Below are 21,021 nucleotides of genomic sequence, written 5' to 3' on the forward strand. Positions count from 1 at the left end.
TTCAATCAAAATAATTCGATTCAATAATGTCGCTTAAGAGTTTAATTTCTATTATTTGTTGATCGACTTATAATTAACACAATCGAATCGTTTCTGTATAACTTTGAAAAATGTTTGATGATGAGGACTTTCTTTAACCTCCCATGGCAGCTCAAGTTCAAACGTATTCCACGGTCGGAAAATAGCTTGGCTAGGCTGGATCTACGTCCAACCATGCATGGGGCTTAAATTTACCAGCATCCTCCTGAGGTTACTCAAAGTAATTTGCAGGCTGATCGTGTTAATGTGAGACAAAGGCACCCCACTGATATTCCAGTGGTTTTTCCTTGCTACCCAAAAAAAAATATGTTTGATTTTTCAATTGAGCTTATGGACATCGAATCATTCAACGACTGCTCAAATAATAAAGAGGAGAGAAACCTTTGGATCCCCTGACCCTTGTAATGTTCCAGTATTGGACGTATATTTTTATTAACTCAAATGATGATTATCCTAAAACAACCCAACCATGTATTCATAAGCAATTATAACAAGCTAAGACCGTCACAATAACTCTTTGGTTGAACCTCGTTTTGTAGCCCCTACTCAATTTGTTAAAAGTACCAAAAGACTCTGGAAGAGAGTTAGAACGTCCACTATGTGAGGATTCTCAAAAATATCATCATGAGAAGATAGAAAGATGGCTAAAACTCGCTATTTCAACAGTGATAAAAATACATTTTGGATTATTCAAAGAACTCCGAAAAGACTTCACTTTCATCTCAAAAGGTTTATATCTTATCTTCATCTCTCAGGACTTGAAGCCAAAATTTTGATTGATCCAAAGACCAGTCTACAATAGTGACTCATCATGATCATAAGTCCAACGTCGATACCTAAGAAGAACATGATGCCCTATGTATGATCTCAGATACATTTGAGTTATTGAAGAAGTATAAGTCTGGATTAATGGATCTTGGATCCATATGTTCATTCATTTGTTCTCAGTTAGTTGAAGATTATGACCTTGCATCCATCTTAAAATTGAACCAAATAATATGTGCACGACTAAATAGATAGTTTACCCTATCCTTTAACATCAAACAAAGTCATTCACGAGAGATACAAATCATCATTATATTAAATGTAAGTCACATTAATTAAAAAAAAGGTAAACTACACATTTAATACTTAAACTATCATTTTTAATTAGTTTTAATACCTAAATTTTTAAATTTTTTTCAAAATTATACATAATGTTTAGTTTTTATTTTATTTTAGTACATCAGTTAAAAACTTAAAGTTAAATTTTGAAAAAAAAATGAAAGTTTAGGTACTAAATTGAACCAAAACTGATAATTTAAGTACTAAACGTATTAGATTTTAATGACGAGATATTAAAATAAAACAAAAATTAAACATAATAAATGATTTTAAAAAAATTAAAAGTTTAGATACTTAAACGGATAAAAACTGATAATTTAAGTATCAAACTAATAATATACCCTAAAAAAACTGTCATCATCACAAAAAGATAAAACCACATCATGAGTTTGTCCCTAGGAAAGCACAAAAATTACAGCTAAACACTTTAAAAGAGAGAATAAAATCAGCCATCAACACCACCAAGAAAATCTCAGTACATAAGGAACATCAAGAAAATTGCTGCAGCCAGGAAAAGAAAAATTGGAACCTCATCACTTGTCCCATCTTCATAAGATATCATCAACTTCTCAAACCAATAATACTGCTCCCGTGAAGATTATTCCCATACCCAACGGTTACGCACATACTCCAGAAACGAAGGAACATCAGGACAACGGCATTGTCCTAATACAACTTCAGAAAATTTTTGAAGGCAGATAATATCCCCATCTTGAAGCTGCATACACTCGCATGACAAAATAATAATAAAATGGGAGTAATAAATTAGGAGAAACAGATAATTGTTCAAGCATGAAGAGATACACATAATTGACTAAAAGTAGATTAGTGATTTTACACTTGAGAATTGATTTAGCACACCTCACTGGTACGGAACGTGAGCCGCTTGTCGATGCGTTGACACGTGAGAACGGGTTCAAATTTTACTCCTGTGCATGGAAGAGACAAGTGAGCTGTGAAACATTCTTTGAAAACAAGAAGCATTGAAAACATAATAACCAAACCAACCTCATAAAGTTCAATCTCTTCATCAGGATCAAAGCCTGCCATTTTGTTGATCCTTGTCAGTATCTCCATTGGCCTCCCAGTAGCCTTCACAAACATCCTCCCAATATATCTGGGATCATAGAAATAAAAGCATCAGTAATCACAAATACTTCCACTCTAAAGCAGGATGCGGGAATTACCGAAGCTCCTTTTTGGATGGGTCATAAAGTTTAAAGAAGAGAAGAATATCTTCTTCAGTCTTCTCAGGTGGAGACACGGGCTGAAAATGCTGAATGACGGTAAAGATCAGAAATAAAGCACCACCACAAATACAAAGAGCTTCAAGAAAGCCAAAATCTAAAAGAAATTTATCATGTAAGTACCCGCCCGAGCTCCACTTCCAGGAACAACTTCAGCTCTCCATTATTCGCCTTGTTTGAAATCTCTCTCAGTTGTCCTACCTAATTGAAGTTATTACAAAGATCATAAACAGAAAATTGTTTTAGGATAACATACAAGAACAAGACAAACAACAATAAGCAAAGCAGATAATGTGGGTGGACCCTAGGTCTACACCTGCCAGAAATATGGAAAAAGTTCATTACAAATGTTACTATCTACATAATCCATATTTATGACTAGAAGAAGCATATCAATGGCATCATACAATTAACCATACTACACATTGTTCAATACATTTACAGAACTCGCTCAGTGACTAGAGTGTTAAACTGATGCCGACTCGGGTACAAGGGTCAGATGCTGATACGAGTTTAAACCATAGATCATAAAACATGCTTCAGGTTAAAAAAATTGAACGCAGAGGAACCAAAGTCTACTTACTGGTTGTGCTTCCTCCAGATGAGTTAACGGTCGATTTGGACGGTAAGTATGGTTCTGCCGCATGGCCCACAACCAAAAACGTTGAAATTGCACAGGAATGCCAAACTCTTTAGCAACTTCTTCCTGATAATAAACAGAAGGCCATTAAGAGTCTAGAGACTTCAAACTTTTGCCTGACATTCACTTCCAAACTTGCAGAATAAAGAAATTTATGCTGGATTCAAGACAAAATAAAAGTCATCACAAAAACAAAATAAAATGAAGGAGCAAATAAGAACATATCTAACCGAAAAGCGCACCCTCCAAGGACCATTCACATGCAGAAATCCATTAAATTTTAGTTCAAACTATCAAATGGTTATCAGTAAGTAGTTAAAACTACATTTATCTCCAAAAGTAGTTAAAACTACTATCAAATTGTGGATTTTTCCCCTTCACTCTGCCTAATCCACAATTAGTCATCTCCAAAATTAAGTCAGAAACTTTGGTTATAGGGTCTGGCTCCCAACATACCCCTAATACATAAGGTCTAAGTTATACAGAGGCCACCAAATGTTACTCAAAATTGATATTTCATTAGAATAAAACCATACATGAATGGCACTGATACAAGCTTTCAGAAAACAAGCCTTTAAGATTAGGCCACTCAGTCTTGGGCATTGAACTTGCAAAGACTCTTGATAGGCTAATTAGTTAATTATTAGTATATATGCAAGCGGATCTAAATATTGGAAGGGAAAGAAGAACGGTTATGATATTCAGGAAGCAGTTACAATTGACTCTCACTTTTTTTTTCTCTGTTCTCCTAATCTTCTATCATCATCTGCTTGTTTCTCTTCCGATCTTCTGTTTCTGTTTTATATGATCTTGTTTAGAAAGGCCACATCAGGTACATAGCAAGGAAAGTTAAACAACATATACAGGATACTTGAGTAACGGGAACAGTGTCATTTCAAAGAGAGAAGATTTGAAGAAAATGCATCCACATTCACATCTTAATCTGTGATGCTATGATCACTTAAGTGCCTTCCACCATATGCATCATGGTCATGATTCTCACCCACATTCTAAAGTAATCAGTCCTGAATCTTTTGTTCGACACTCAAAAACTTCAGACCACAACATCAACATCAGGAAACTTATAAAGTGGAATCCTCTAATTTACGCAACCATCTTCTTCACCAATTTCCCTATTAAACTTCACTGGTCAACATACTTCACTCCAGCAGACTCTTAGAAATCATTCATGCAAAAATCCACAGGAATAAGCAATAATGAAAACCAAAACGATTCTTCCATGCTTTTCAATCATATTAAGTCTTCCACTATTTTAAACTTTCGAGTGCTAGAGCTCTCAATGTCAAGAGTCGAGGAAAACAGAAATCAACATACCTCAATTTTAATCAAGCCCCAAGATTCTCAGGAGAGAAAATGAGAAACATAATTCAGGTCATTAAACCATTTAAATCTTTAGTTTTTCAAAGAAAATTAATGTTATTGCAAATTATTACTTAAATTAGTCTGATTACCTATCTTTCATTTTGTAACGTTAACTCAAAAAATATCCAATGTGGCACTTTTACCTCTCAAGATCCTTTTTTCAGTCCACTCAGTTACCAGCAAATTTTGTCAGTTCTTAAAATATTTGACATGAAAAAAGATCTAATACAATCAGTTTGTTCCCCAAGTGCAAAATTGCATCCTCAAAAATACTAGAAGATCGGAACAGTTCCATGCATACATCAGAATGACCCTGAAATCGCCCTAAGAAATTACAAGCAGGAAGAAAAATCCAATTAAACCTCGAGGAAAAAAGGTCACGGTATTACAGAATTACTTTCCACTTTTTTTCATTTTTTGGGTACCAGATAATTAACGAAAACAAGTCAGAAGAACTAGCCAGATATTCAAAGTACCTTGAAAACATTAAAAAGCATCTGTTTCTGAATTCGAAAGCTACGAACTTTTTCATGATCCACCAGATCAAAGTATATCCCTTCCAATCAGCTTAACTAGTCTTCATTACGTGCAACCTGATGGCATACAAAATAAGATAAGAAATATATAATCTATAGAGAGAGAGAAAGAGAGCAGCATAATAAATGTTGCACCTTTATAACCATATATAGATGTGCCTCTTTTTTTCCCTCTCTCTTTTGCTCCTCCTCTTCTTGCTCTTTCTTAATTCTTATCTGAAATGTGAAGTTCAAAGCACAAAGCAACATTTGCAGAGAACATAAACAGCATTGCAAATTTAAATTATTAATTAACAAAAACCGGGAGCAATGCATTTGAATATTTAGTAAATTTAAACAGTGTGGTGATTAACCCAGTGGTAACTGTTGGAGGAGACCGGTAAGATAAAAAGTATATACTAAAAGTAAGCTACCACAAAAGAAATATCAAGTTTGACACACGACGATCAGAGAACATTACCTCTTCTTCGCCACCATACTGTTCCTCCAATGCTTTCTTAACATATTCTTTTACGGAAGAGATTAAATGTTTCATTCTTCCCCATTCAGCCTTAACGGTCTTCTCTTCATCCTCAGCAACCTTGGCTTCGGCCTCACATTCCGCCCACTCCTTTGCCAATGCTTCCAACTCCATTTTCATTTTCTTGGAACTTTTGAATATCTCAATTTGTTCGGCCAACATATCCTCCCTTTTCTTTTGTGCTTCTTCAACTTGCTGCTGGAGGACAGCAAGTTTTTGCTCCAACTGTTTCACCTCTGATTCAACCTCTTTATATCTGATTATGTTACATTCCAAATTACAAGTAACTGTCAGCTTTATAGATTCCTTTGCAGTAAGCCGGTTCTTGTCCTCTGCAGCTTTCACTGCACGTTCAGCTAGTTGTTTCAAGCTTTCATCCATGGCCAACAGCTCATTTTTTTGCTCAATTGTAAGGTTGGTACAGGAACAACCAACACTAGCTAGGATCTTGAACGCCTGCTTGAGTGGAGAAAACTTCCCTGAATCTTGAAAATTAATTGGAATCATATTCAAGGCTTCTTCTAATTTAGTCAGTGCTATCCTTGCCTCTTCTTGAGAGAAAACAGTTTTGGAGCGCAAAAGCTCAGATTCTAGGCTAGTGAAGAATGTGTTCAAATCTTCCTTGGTAGGATTCTTGGGATCAATGGCCTGAAATGGTGGAAAAGAAATCAATAACTGAGATACAAAAATGCATTAACATTAACAACTAATTTAGATGACTAACCGCAATGTGGCAAGAAGGCTGAGATGATGGAGCTGTGATTCCTACTGATCCGGTTATAGTAGTTTTCTGGTTGCCTATGGCCGAATCAGTTTCGCCAATGAATTCATGTGAAATAAAACCTGTAGTCATACCAGTGGAAACGTAGGCTTCAACTAAACATGCATCATTGACGAGATAGCCTCTTCGAGGGTTGTGTAATTCAGTAAGAGATAAGAATAATGGGAAGCCACAAGTATCCTCCTTTGGGTTGAACACATGAGTAGCAACTGCCAAAAGCATTAAAGCAAGAGTATATAATCCAACCACTCGAATAAACAAGCTAGGGTCTTGAGGAACAATGGGAGATTTATATGAAACCCATGACCAATATGAATCTGAAGTTTCCAACAAAACCCAGAAACTTCTTCGTTGTGGCTCAGTTCTATGCAAATTATAAAGCACTTGCTTCACGTAGTCATCCTTAGCAGCTAGCATTGAGCAAATGAGACAGCCCAGCCGAACCCAAAAGCAATAAATATATGTCCACATAAGTATGTTCTAAAGAAATGTGATTACTGCAACAAATTTACCTTTTGTAATTGATGTTTTACGATCAATTTGGTTGATAACTGCTAATCCGAATTGGGCATTTCTACTCCATCCCGATGGCAAAGTAGCTGAATCTGCAACCTCTAGATAAATTGACAAATGATCCACATTGTCCCCCTTTGGGTAGATAAAAATCCGCCTGCCAAATAAGTTGGCATGCAAAGTGTAGGTGATTGAAGGCACGTGAGATTAAATGCAAATTAAAACATAACTAACAATAAGATGATCAAAGTTACCATTTGTTTCCGTCAACAATAAAATTTTCAGAGTATAACTTTTGGTCCGTAATAGTGGAGAAATTCTTAATTCTCCATCCGAACTTGCTTAAATTTCCAGTAGTATCTACCCACTGAGACTTACTACCATCAGCTGCACTCAAAATTTTAAACATAATAAGACGGGGGTTTAGAACTTGAGAAAGCTAAAGAAAATATCAGGTAGAGATTAAAAGTGGAAACTGTAACAATATTCATTCATAATACCTTGCAGTTCCATAATCACAGATAATATGATGGTAAAAGACGCTAACTGCAGATGGTGGAGTGGAAGATTGAGGATCACTTGGAAGAACTTGTTGCTTTAGCTACTTGGCTTGTAAGCTACAAAAGATGCTAACGGCAGATGGTCGAGTGGAAGATTCAGGGTCCCAGAACTTATAGCTTAACTTACTTCGCTTGTAAGCTGTCTTCTCTCTTTGGTAAACTATATAATTGACCATCTAATTTTAACTCTTTTACTTTTGTCACTGATCTTTTAATTTTATCAATCAACTATCTAACTATTTAATTATTATCAATTAAGTCACTAACAATTAATTTTTCTTTTAATTTTATCAATCAACTATCTAATTATTTAATTATTATCAATTAAGTCACTAATAATTAATTTTTTTGATAAAAATATTAACGTGACAGTTGACATAATTATATATTTAATATTTAATATTTATATATTATATCAATTGAAGGATTTTTTTATTAATTTTAATTTATTTAATTAAATATTTTTCTATCCAACGTCGCCTTAATTGAGAATTGATTTAGCACACCTCACTGGTACGGAACGTGAGCTGAGCTGATTGCTGATGTGGTAACACATGACTGACATGAACTATCAGCTGGAAGCTATGAGTACTCAATTCAGCCCACTAGAGCACTTGATTGCTGGCAAGACAGAGATATCGTCTCTAGTAAAAGCATATCCTCTTGGTGATACTGGATTACATACAAAGTTGAAAGAAAGGGAATTAGGGAATGAAAGATCGAACGCAATATTGGATTCCAATTTTCATAGCTCACCAAGCGATAATGACTTTGTACATGAGCAACTGATTCAGGATAACGAGGGATTTAATTCTTCAATTCATCAAACCAACGATTACGAACTCTCTGAACCAACTCTCTATGATGAGGAGATGAAGGGCGAAGAATTGTCACATATGACTGCTGGATTAGGTATGAAAATTGCATTTGATAGTAATTTTCACGTTGAACATTTTTCAAACACTTGGCAGACGCATAATGAGGAACACAATATTAATCTTTTATATAAATTGACATGTCCCTTGACTGTAGCAAAAGATTATAATGGTGAAATTGACAAGTTGAATGGTATTTCATGTGTTATCTTTCTTAAGGATGAAGTTGCTTCTGAAAATATCGATGATAAGTATTCTTTAGGGATTGTTCATGTTTGCAATAATCGATATGGGAAACCAATGCTTATAAATTTTAATGAGTTTATGGATGTGCAAGACCCTTGTGGCTTTAGGTTATTGCTAATGGACAGAAATATTATTCAACTGGTGAATGATATAGTGGTGAATGATTCAGTGTTGGGGACACATATGCTTTTGTTAGTTGAGGTGGATCTTCTGATTGGTGATGATTCTAGTGTTCGAAAGAGTAGCCTTCTGTTGCAGACGGTTGCGCTAATGGGGCGAGACTGTGATCGACCCGCTTCTGTTATTTATGAACATGATGAGGAAAGTTTAGAACAAATTAGCAGCAGAGTTGAACGTATAAAGATTGGAGCAAATGAACTTTACTTTTGTGTTGGTATAAACATTGAAGACTGATTGGTGAAAATTCAGCCCCTTTCACCACAAGCTCTAATTGTGGATTCAATTCAAAATGCTTACTTAAGGGAAGTTACTGAAACTGCTGAAGGTCTGTCACTGGTCAGGACATGTACATCAGCTTTGTTACGGTTTGTGAAGAAGACCAACATTCCAATTCTTTTGGCTGGACATGTTAAAAGATCCGATGATATAGCAAGATCTTGTGTCTTGGTGCACATCATAGATGTTGCTTTATGCCTGGAAAGGGAAAAGTATTCATTAGGTCGTTGGCTTTGCTTTATGATGAATTGTTTGAGGTCGGTTGATAAACCAGAAATATTTGAAATGTCACAGTTGGGGCTACAAACTGTTTTAAACTCAAATAAGATGTTTTTCAGCAATCAAAACTCTGATTCAGAGTTGTTAGTTGAACTTATTGTTGTTGCAATCATGGATGAATCTCGAGCTCTCCTTAATGAAATTCAGTCATTGTGTGTATCTAGCTCAGCGGTTTTCAGACATGTGAATGGAACCCAACTGAGCAGAGTTGATATAATTATCTCCGTCCTTATTAAGGAAGCTGGCCTGAAGATCCAAGAGAATGCTATTTTTCTAAATGCTTTCAGTAGAGTATCTTTAACAAAGATTCTTGGGGATTTTTCAATAGCAGCCTCAATTTGTAGCAACTTCTTAGAGTTTTCTATTTTAGTGGAGTTGCGCTCACTAGTGAAATTGTGCTTGGTGGTGAGTCTCGCATGGTACCAATGATGGGCAAAGGAGTGAGCACAGTTACAAAATTAGGATATAAGAAGTGTATAGTACTCAAGTCAGTGGAGGAATCATTAGCAACTCTTGATTTGGGGAAGAGGGAGATGATCGACTCCAATGATTTGAAGAGAGGCATCAATACAATGCTATTTCCTTTGGCTGTTATGAAGGAATTCAACATATATATCACCTGGAACCTTTTGGATAAGGTTCTCTTTGGAGGCGCGGGTAATGTTATGAATCGAAAATCGAATGATGCTGTGAAAGACCATACGAAGGGGACCATCGAAAGATGTTGAATCACTATTAGTTGAATTTTATTTTACTTATATTACAGAAATACTAGTATAAATAGACTAGGATAACCTAGAGATGGGATATGAGATTTGTTAAAACCTTTAGCTGAAACCTTTCTATCTTCTTTAATCCTATTTTCTCTATTTCTTCTACTGTTACTAATGAAATTGAAGGAAAGTTCATTACACGTGCAGATGCAGAAATCCGTTAAATTTTAGTTCAAACCATCAAATGGTTGTCAGTAAGCAGTTAAAACTACATTCATCTCTTTTTAACTGCTTGATTAAAAAGAACAGAAATGCAAATACACGGAGCGAAGGGGGGGGGGGGAAATCCACATTTAATCGTCTCCAAAATTAAGACGGAAACTTTGGTTATAAGGTCTGGCTCCCAACGTACCACTAATACAGTTAAGGCTGTAAAATCAAGTAATCGGACAAGTTTCAGTCGGATCCTGGCAGGTCGGGTAAAATCAGGTACAAGTCAATTCAAGTTGATTTGATATTATATCCAAATCGAGTTCAGGTCAGGTCAAATCAGTTCGGGTTATTTTCAAGTTGATTTGACACCAGATCCAGATCTGGTTCAGGTCAGGTCATTTTCAGTTCGGATCGATGTCAGTTTAGGTCAAAACAGTTCAGGTTCGAAGCAGATAAAACCAGGCTAATTCAGGTTCGGGTGGACTTCAGTCGGATCTCGTTCAGATCGGGTCACATCATTGACATATAAAATTCAAGTTGGATGTTTACCAGATACGGATTGAGTTCAGGTCGGGTCGTTTTTATTTTTGGATTAATTATTTTGTCATCTTTCGTGATTGTTGAATTGCAAGTTGTAATTGTATATGATTTCGAGTAAATTAAGAGAAAAAATAAATATTCATGGATCAATTTTGTAAAAAAATTTAAATTTAAGGATAAAATTGAAGAAATGTAAAATTACAAATAAAATTTTTAAATATAAATTAAACAACACACATAGGTAATGGACTAAATAAAAATAAATTTAAAATGTGAGGTTTAAATTAATATAAAAAGGACTAAATTAAACACATTTAAAAAGTTATGGGCCAGTTACAAAAATATAAATAACAACAAATAATGGGCCAAATGAAGATGCAAATATAAATTTAAGGACTAAATTAAATACATATAAAAGTTAAAGACTTAAAATAGAAATAAATTAAAAAAGGATTAAATCGAAATAAATGTAAAATGTGAAGAAATAATGAAAAATATAGTAATTACATTCATTTAAAAAATTGAAAAAATATAATATATATATATATAATATAAGTTTATATATAAACTATATTTATATTATAAACGATATAATTATTATAAGTTATATATATAAATTATGTTTATATGAACTATATATAAACTATATATGTAAACTATATATATATAAACTATAAAAAGTATATAGTTTATAAACTATAATTTATATTAATATAGTATATATATATATATTATATAAAGTGAGTGGTAGAAGAAAAATTTTTAAAATAAAGATTTTTTTTTGTGTGAAATTATTTTATTTTATTTTGAGAATTTATTGGGAAATTGGAAAATTTTGATAATATAGAAAAATTGAGAATTTAGAGGGAAATTGGGAAATTTAGATGGAATAGAAAAATTTGGAGGGAAATTGAGAATTGAAATTTTATTTGGAAAGATATTTTGGGTTAATTAGGCTCATGCTCCTCCAATAATCATCATTTTTCCACTAGTATTTGATTTTTGATTTATTTTATTTTAGTCATGGTTTAATTTTAAATATATTCTTGAATTTTCAATTCGATGCAATTTAATCCTGTATACATTCTAATCACTTTTAATTTTCTCTCTAGATGTATGTGTGTGTGTGTGCGCGCGCGTGCGCGCGTACGCGTGTGTCGCGTGTGCGTGTGCGTGTGCGTGTGTTGCGTGTGCGTGTGCGTGTGTGTAAACTATATAAAATATATAGTTTATAAATTATAATTTATATTAATATAGTATATATATGTATGTATAACTAATATAAGTAATAAACTATATAAAGTAATAAAGTATATAGTTTATAAAAACTCTAAACCCTAAACTATAAACACTAAACTATGAACTTTAAATCATGAACACTAAACCTTAAACCATAAATTTTAATATAAATGGACTAGCACTAATGCATATATATATATGTAATAAAAGAGTGGGCTTAGTATTGGACATATGTAAACTAATGTAAATGGACTAGCGCTATTGCAAATGTACTTATTTTTAGGTTTTATTATTACTTATTCATAATAATAAAATAAATAGGTTATTAATGTGAAATAAAATACATGCAACTAAAATACTAATTATGCAAATGAAATTAATATGACATGTACTACTATTTATGAACCATATAATATGCAATGTGACATACTAATTATTTAACACCTAATTAATCATGTTTCATATAATTTACATTTAAATAATTTTATTAATTTTATTAAATAATTTTATATAATATGTATGTATAAACCATGTATAGTATATATATATATATAAAGTATATTACTTATATAGTTTGTAGAAAAACTATACATAGACTATATAAAATAATAAAGTATATAGTTTATTGAAACCTTAAACCCTAAATCATAAACCTTAAATCATAAACTTTAAACCATAAACACTTAACACTAAACCATAAACCCTAATATAAATAGACTAGCACTAGTGCATATATATTTCTAGGGGTAAGAATACGCTAGACTGGCCTACAGGGGACTACAGACTGACCTACATAAAGCCTGACATGGCCTGGTCTATTTAATAAACATATTAGGCTCGGGCTTTTTTAAAAACCTATTAAATTAAATAGGTCAGTCTCAGTATAAAACCTTATAAACCTAATAGGTCGGCCTATATATATATATTATTTTTTCCCTTAATAGTTGTAAAAGGCACTGCTTTAATTATTTTAATTATGTTTGTAAAATTGAAAAGCGGGAGCATACGTCGAAATAGTTTTGCGGTGCAGGTAATAATATAAAATTATATTATTTAAATTATTTACGTTGATGTGTAAAAAAATTATTGTGTTATATTTTCGTTCATATATAATTTATTTAATCAGGTTTATTTAAGTTATTTTTTTTTACAGATATAATATTACTGCACTTTTAAACTCAAAGAATGGCGCGACTTTCAGCTATTGTTTACTATGATGGTGAAATTCGAGAAGATGAAACAGGCGTTGTTTTCGTATCAAATGAGCGTGTTAAAATATCATTCAAGAGAAACATAACTCATGAGGAGCTAATAACGAAGATTTCGAGGAAGATTCATGTTGGAAGTAACAGAAGAATGTCGTCGTTGCAGTACAGATTCCAACATCATTGTTGTCATTAACTTATACAGCGTTCAAACTTTCGAACAATGATGATGTTCAAATGATGGTTGAAGCTCAAAGTAATTATTCAGACGCCGCTATTGAGATGTATGCATATTTTATTCAAGTGTGTGCTATTCGGGGTCAATCTTTACGCTCACACTATGAGCTGGCTGAACAAGTTGACAGCCCGACTATAATAATGTGTAATGATTTTAATGCCATAATGGGGAGACATTCATCCGCAACTCCTTACAATATGTACAGAGGTGAGTCCACGAACAATCCGTATGGCAACACCGCGTCCAGTTCAAGAGGAAGGCATTCATCTGTAAATTTCTTTGACCATATGGAGATGCCATCGACACAACCATCTGTGCAGTTTCCATTTGACACGATGGCTTCAAGCTCCAGGAGGAGGCATTCGATTGCGAGCTTTTTCGATCTCAATGTCGATATGCCTTCCAGTTCAAGGGGAAGGCGTGCAAGTAGTAGGTTCTTCGACCTAAATGTGGAGAGCATGGAGGAACCATCATCTCCACCAGAAGAACCGCTTCGTGAGCCTGGTGCGGATGGTGCTGAGACTGGACTATTCATTCACCCAGAATCACCGCAATTCAACTCCGATGATGATGAAGTTGCAGGAAATGTGACACAAACTGACCCTTATGCACACATGTATGAAGCTGATTATGGTGCAATGTACGGGCCAGAATTTATGGATATGCCTCATCTCGGTGACTATGGATATTACTCATCAATAAATAATGGTGAGTTATCTTTAGGCATATCGTTTTCAAGCAAAGAAGAAGCGATGATGGCTATCAAAAATTATAATATCCGTAATTCTGTTCAGTCTAGAGTCAACCGATCGATGACCGAAAAAATATGTATGATACTGTGCCCGATGCGAAAACGGATGCAATTGAATGGTTCGCGTATCGAAAATGAAGAGGAAAAACAACATATGGGAACTAACAGTATACAACGGTCCTCACACATGTTGTGCTGGAGGGGTCAACCAAGATCATCCGAACTTGGACTCTGAAGTGATATGCCAAGCCATCATGCCCATGGTAAAAGCAAGCTCTCATATAGCTGTTGCAGTGCTGATTTCAGCTATACAATCGCAGTATGGGTACACCATCTCCTATAAAAAAGCTTGGTTGGCAAAACAAAATGCCATTGTCAAACTTCATGGTGAATGGGATGCATCTTACAACGAACTTCCAGGTTGGTTTAGGCTGGTGCGGACGTTGAATCCTGGGATAATTGCGGACTTCAAAACCTCCTATGCATACCATAATGATCGAGTTCTTCGTGATCGATACCAATTCTACCAGGTTTTTTGGAGTTACCCACAGTGCGCTAATGCTGCCAAATACTGCAAGCCTGTGGTCCAGATCGACGGGACTTTCTTGTATGGAAAATACAAGCAAGTTTTATTATTGGCAGTTGTCCAAGATGGCTATCGCAACATTCTTCCAGTTGCTTTTGCTCTTGTTGAAGAAGAAGATACAGATTCTTGGGCTTTTTTTCTCCGAAATTTACGTACACATATTATCACGAGGGAAAAAATTTGTGTCATTTCAGATCGCGGAGCTGGGATCAAAGCAGCAATGGAGTCTTTGGGTCCAATGTGGCAACCACCCTTTGTCCAACATAGGTATTGTCTCCGACACATTGCTGCGAGCTATCATGGAAGGTATAAGAAGAATGATAAACGTCAATTAATTGTGCGCATGGGTAAGTGAAAGCAAGTTAGTAAGTTATACATTTTTTGATCATTTTAATTTTTGTAAAGAAAGCAAGTTAATAAGTTATACATGTTTTGATCAAGTTACAAACTACTTCCTCGAACGTTAGAATCAATGCTTCAAGGTTTACAGGCGAAGAACGAGGAAGGATACGATTACATCAGCCTCGTCGATAAAGAAATGTGGACGAACGCATATGATGGTGGATATCGATATGGACACATGACGACCAACTTGGCTGAGGCAATCAATTCAATCTTAAAGGGTGCACGTCACTTACCTATAGCGGCTTTGGTAAAAACTATATATTTTCGTTTGGGTGCGTTTTTTGCGAAGCTCAGGGATAAGCTCAAACCTGGATGCAAGGCGGTCATGTCTATCACCCTAGATTAGTTGCAGATCTACAGAAAAAAATTGCTGCATCAAATGGAATGTCTGTAACAAACTTCTCTAGAAGGCATGAAATGTTTCGTGTCACAGAGTTGCCCCGACCTCTTCAAGGGATTGAAGTTGTGTCGTTAAGAGTAAATCTAAGGGACAGAGCATGCGACTGTGGGCTTTTTCAAGCTCTCAAGTATCCATGCTCTCATGTGATAGCAGCTTGCTCGCATACACGTCAAGACTATAACCATTTTGTGGATCCCGTATACCTACTATCTGAAGTTTTTAAGGTATACGAATTTGAGTTTCCCCCCATAGGTAATGACAAAGACCCTGATGAGGTTCAAGATTGGCTTCCGATTGTACCAAATCTGAGTTTATTGAAGGAGCGTGGTCGTCCAAAATCCAATTGAATTCATTGCGATATGGATATTCGAGAAAGATCTAGACAAGATAGAAGATGTGGCCATTGTAGAAACCCAGGACACACTAGAAAAACATGTTCACTTCTGTTGTCATCAAGTAACAATTGATGAGGAAATGATGTATTTGTTTATCAAATAATAATTTTTGTATTTTAATTTGCATTTACTTCAAGTTAATGTCATTCGATAATCGCTGATGAAGATTAAAAAAACGAACACTATTATTAAATTTTATCAAACTAATAACAATTTGATATTTAAATACAACAAACTTACAATAAGAATTAAATGGTAAATGATAACCAAATTACAATAACTGATATTAAATGGTAATAAACAAAATTAACTAAAATATATTAAAAAAAAGTCTAACAAATTTAACAAAATAAAGTAAGAATTAAATGAGAAATAATAAAAAATTATAATTAAACAAAATAAAGTAAATACAAATATAATAAAAAAAAATCTATCGATGCTTGCGTCGCGAATGTGTTCCGCATGGCGGTGGCTGTCGGTCTCGAGGAGGATTTCTTCGTATCACTGGTTCTGACTCCTCGCTGTCATCATCATCGTCGTCGTCACAATCGTCATTGTCCTGAGCAGGTACATCAGGTTGATGAGGAGCTGATGACGATGAAGTACCTCCATAGAATAAGGACCCTAGAGGTGTATGACTGACTATCCTACCGGCATGCGAAAACTGGGAAAACCTATACATCGCTGAGTGTGAAAACTGTACATGAGGTGTCTGTGCTGCGGCCATAGGTGATGAGGATGAACCCGCCAAATATCCAGCATATGAACCCCAAGCTGAATCTACAAACATATACCCATAATAGCCTCAAGGAAGGGTCATCTGTGACGGTGGCGGGGTCATAAAACCAGGTGAAGGCGGCGGCAGCTGCATCTGGTAATGGAAAGGCGATGGCGGCATCATATATGGTTGCGGTGGCTGCTGGGAATATCCTGCTGGTACAGCTGAGGATGAACCGGAAGCACCTGCTCTCCGTCTACGAGTCGGGTGACGATGCTGCTGTGTCGGTGAACGTCTCTGTCGACGTCGTGGAAAGTTCTGCCCTCGTGCATCCTCGGGTAGTATAAACGGTTTCCCGTTGCTATTAAACCACTCATAATAATCCTCAGCATACATCAAGAGGTCATAAAAAATGGGCTCTCTACGGGGAAGGCGTCGATGTCGATCCTCCCACAACACGACCCACCCATGATGCCTCACCAGCCAATCTGTATCTGTCTTGCCGCGTCTATCTAAGCTATGCAACTCGTCCATATTGCGAGGTGCTTCCAGAATTGGTTGAAAACAACCAAATTGTCGGAGCACGCGATCAGTGGAGTGCCACTCGATGGTCGCATAACAGATCAGAGGGACCATCGCCATCCAAACATCTAATGGACCCCTCAACTCAGGTGGGATCACCGCCCTCACATCATCAGTAGAATATGGCACCCATTCAAACTAAAACAAATAATATATAATTTTTATTAAAATAATAATCTAATTATATAACTATAATCTAAAATTGATTTTTAAACATTAAAATTTATACTTGTGTGCCAGCCTTCTGATCGATTAGCACCCTAATTTTTTTCTAAATCATTAGGTAGCTCCTGATGATTTTTCCTATCAGTAGACCACCTATTCAAGGGAAAAAATTTGTTATACGCTGTATAAAATTATTAATATACAAAATCAGTTTTATAATTACCTCAGAAGTAGTGGAAATACGAATGGGTTCTTCACAACAGGACATAAAAAGGGCAATCGATACCATGCCCAAGACTGCAGCAACAGGAGACATCCGCCAATAGCATTACGTCTGTAGTCAGTGGCTCCACACATCTCCCTGTACAGCAAAGCCAAAACTGTCGAGTCCCAACTGAATAATCCGGCGAGACGAAAGTCGCTAAGATGTCGCAACCACATGCAGTGAACTAGGTTGCGCGATTTGTCCGGCATCAGAAACCCTCCTATCAACTGCAGTATGTATCCCCGTGCATACATCTTAACCTCATCCTCAGAGGCGTCTGCGCTCAACTCCCGAAAATTGGCATCTAACCAATTTAACGGTATCCTACCTCCGATAAAATTTCCTGGGACACGTCCTAGACTATCCCAACACAAAGTAGTCCAAGAACCGGAAGCTATCCCCGATATCACATCTCCATCCACCGGAAGCCCCAAGTGCATATAAACATCCTCAAGCGTGATCGTGCACTCTCCGCACGGAAGATGGAATGTGTGGGTCTCCGGCCTCCACCGCTCTACTAAGGCAGAAATCAGGTCTGACTCTATTTTACAGTGACCTTGATATCTACCTATGTAACTGAATCCAGCCTCTACTAAATACGGCAAGACACAGTTGGGTATCACTAACTTAAGATTCCTAATAAAAGGATCTAATACACGGTCCTTCTCCTAAATATAAATAATTACAAAAATTAATTCTTAATCTAATAATCATGCATTAAATGAATCAACTAATTATTACTAATAATTTAAATTAAATTAAAACGTTAAAATGTTACTGTATCAGCAAAGTGTCGAGATATTTAATTCTTAATCTAATAATCATGCATATAATAAATCAACTAAATATTACTAATAATTTAAATTAAATTAAAACATTAAAATACTACCGTATCAGCAAAGTGTAGAGATATATGATTTCCATCCGAGCGAAGTAGACTGCCTTCCATTATATATCTGCAAAAGAATTATATTAGTAAAATATTAAATAAAGTAAAAACATAATAGTAAAAATATTATAAAATATATCTTAAAAAGAGAGTATTTGAGAGAATTTGAGAGAATTTGGTGTGATAAAAGTGACTGAGGAGGGGGTATTTATAGGGAGGATGGGGACCTGAAGGGTTGGTAATTAGGGGTATAACACGCCCCCTACACCGCGCTATACCCCATGTGTCAGATATTCAGGGATAGCGCGAATCAGGGGGCGCGCTATACCCACGTGGCGCCAAATCAACATATAGCGTGGTGCAGGGGGTGCGCTTTTCTGCTAAGGGTGTTAGATCGGGAAATATATTCTGACCGGTGTTAGATCAGGAAATATAGTCTGACCGGTGTTAGATCGATAATAATACCGATCACCGGTGATATACAGGGAAAATAATCATTATATTATAGGTGTGTTTTAAAAAAAATGACTATCAAAATAATATTAAATAATATTAAAGGTCCAAGTTATACTGGGGGCATTGAACTTACAAGGGCTATTGATAGGTTAATTAGTTAATTATTAAATATTGGAAGGGAAAGAAGAACGGTTATGATATTCAGGAAGCAGTTACTCTTGACTCTCACTTTTTTTCTCAGATATGTTCTCCTAAGCTTCTATCATCATCTACTTGTTTCTCTTCCAATCTTCTGTTACTGTTTTGTATGATCTTGTTTAGAAAGGCCACATCAGGTGCTTAGCAAGGAAAGTTAAACAACATATACAGGATACTTGACTAACGGGAACAGTGCATCATTTCAAAGAGAGAAGATATGAAGAAAAGGCATCCACATTCGCATCTTAATCGGTGATGCTATGATCACTTAAGTGGCTTCCACCATATGCATCATGGTCGTGCTTCTCACCCACATTCTAAAGTAATCAGTCCTGAATCTTTTGTCTGACACTTCAAAAACTTCAGACCACAACATCAACATCAGGAAACTTATAAAGTGGAATCCTCTAATTTATGCAACCATCTTCTTCACCAATTTCCCTATTAAACTTCACAGGTCAACATACTTCACTACAGCAGATTCTTGGAAATCATTCATTCAAAAATCCACAGGAACAAGTAATAATGAAATCCACAATGATTCTTCCATGCTTTTCAATCATATTAAGTCGTCCACTATTTTAAACTTTCGAGTGCTAGAGCTCTCAAAGTCAAGAGTCAAGAGGAAAACAGAAATCAAAAGACCTCAAATTTAATCAAGCCCCAAAATGAGAAACAGAATTCAGGTCAATAAACCATTTACATCTTTAGTTTTTCAAAGAAAATTAATGTTAATGCAAAGTTATTACTTAAATTAGAGTCTGATTACCTGATCTTTCATTTTGTAACGTTAACTCAAAAAATCTCCAATGTGCCACTTTTTACCCTCTCAACATCTTTTCCTTAGTTATATGGCGATTTACGGTTGTTTGTTGCCTCCATGTATGTGTATTTGCTCTGCTTTCGAGTTGCTTTTCGGTATGAACCTTCTCGGGTTGTGTTGTGTTTTCCCCCGTCCATTTAGTTTTAGGGACGCTTTTTAATGGGACACACATTTCAAGTCATTTCTTAATATAATCGGATGAGGAAGAGTGGACTGGGTAAAGTCATCATGTTTCTGTCAAATTCGGATGAGGAAATCACTACCAATAAACAACTTGCAAAGGATTTGGTTGAAAACTGGAGTCGAACCATATTCAACAAGACTACAAACTATCGGAACAACAAAAGTTGTGATTTTTTTTTACAAATAGATAACGTTAGTGATCAATTTGTTACAAATAGATAACATTAGTGACCAATTTGTTATTTTTGAAACTTTAGTGGGAAAAACAAAGACTTACTCAAACATTAGTGACTATTTCTGTAGTTTACCTTTTTTAATTATGAGATTGATACAAGAAGTATGATATATATGATGTGTTGAAACTTAAGAAATGAATATAATTATTCCATTTGTCATGTACTATATCATATTAACAACATTGCTTTCGTCGTTTTATAAACTAAACAATCAAATTTTTTAAGAAATTATCGTTTAGGTAAAGAAATAATATGGTATCTCATAAGTGTCTAAAAGACATATAAAGAAATTTATGTGAAATATGATAATGTGATTAAAGTGCATCTCATGTGTTGAAAACTTTTTTTTTGTTGACAAAGACGTGTTGAAAACTAATAATATTATTAACATTCAAAGACTAAAATAATTAGGTTAAATATTTTAAAATATATTCAAGTGTAAAATAATTAGGTTAACTATTTAAAAATCAAATTATCTATTAATTAAGATGAGTAGTAAAAAGGTAACTTAAAGGCTAAGTAGTTCAGGAGACAACAAAGACTTTATAGGAAAAGAAAAGACTTTTATTTGTTATCAAATTCGGAACAGCAACCATGGTTTCTCGGTTGGAAATGGAGCAGCAACCGTTGTTTCTCGATTAA

At 35.1% G+C, this 21,021-nt stretch overlaps 2 pseudogenes; one reads left to right on the forward strand and one right to left on the reverse strand.

Annotated features, from left to right (window-relative positions):
• Window positions 1-1,501: 1,501 nt before the first annotated feature.
• LOC120172804 lies at window positions 1,502-7,396 on the reverse strand (annotated as a pseudogene).
• A 481-nt stretch (window positions 7,397-7,877) lies between these two features.
• Window positions 7,878-9,907, forward strand: LOC120172837 (annotated as a pseudogene).
• The last annotated feature ends 11,114 nt before the right edge of the window (window positions 9,908-21,021 follow it).

This window comes from Hibiscus syriacus, unplaced genomic scaffold (genome assembly GCF_006381635.1).
Source record: "Hibiscus syriacus cultivar Baekdansim isolate YM2019G1 unplaced genomic scaffold, ASM638163v2 tig00111881_pilon, whole genome shotgun sequence".
NCBI lineage: Eukaryota > Viridiplantae > Streptophyta > Magnoliopsida > Malvales > Malvaceae > Hibiscus > Hibiscus syriacus.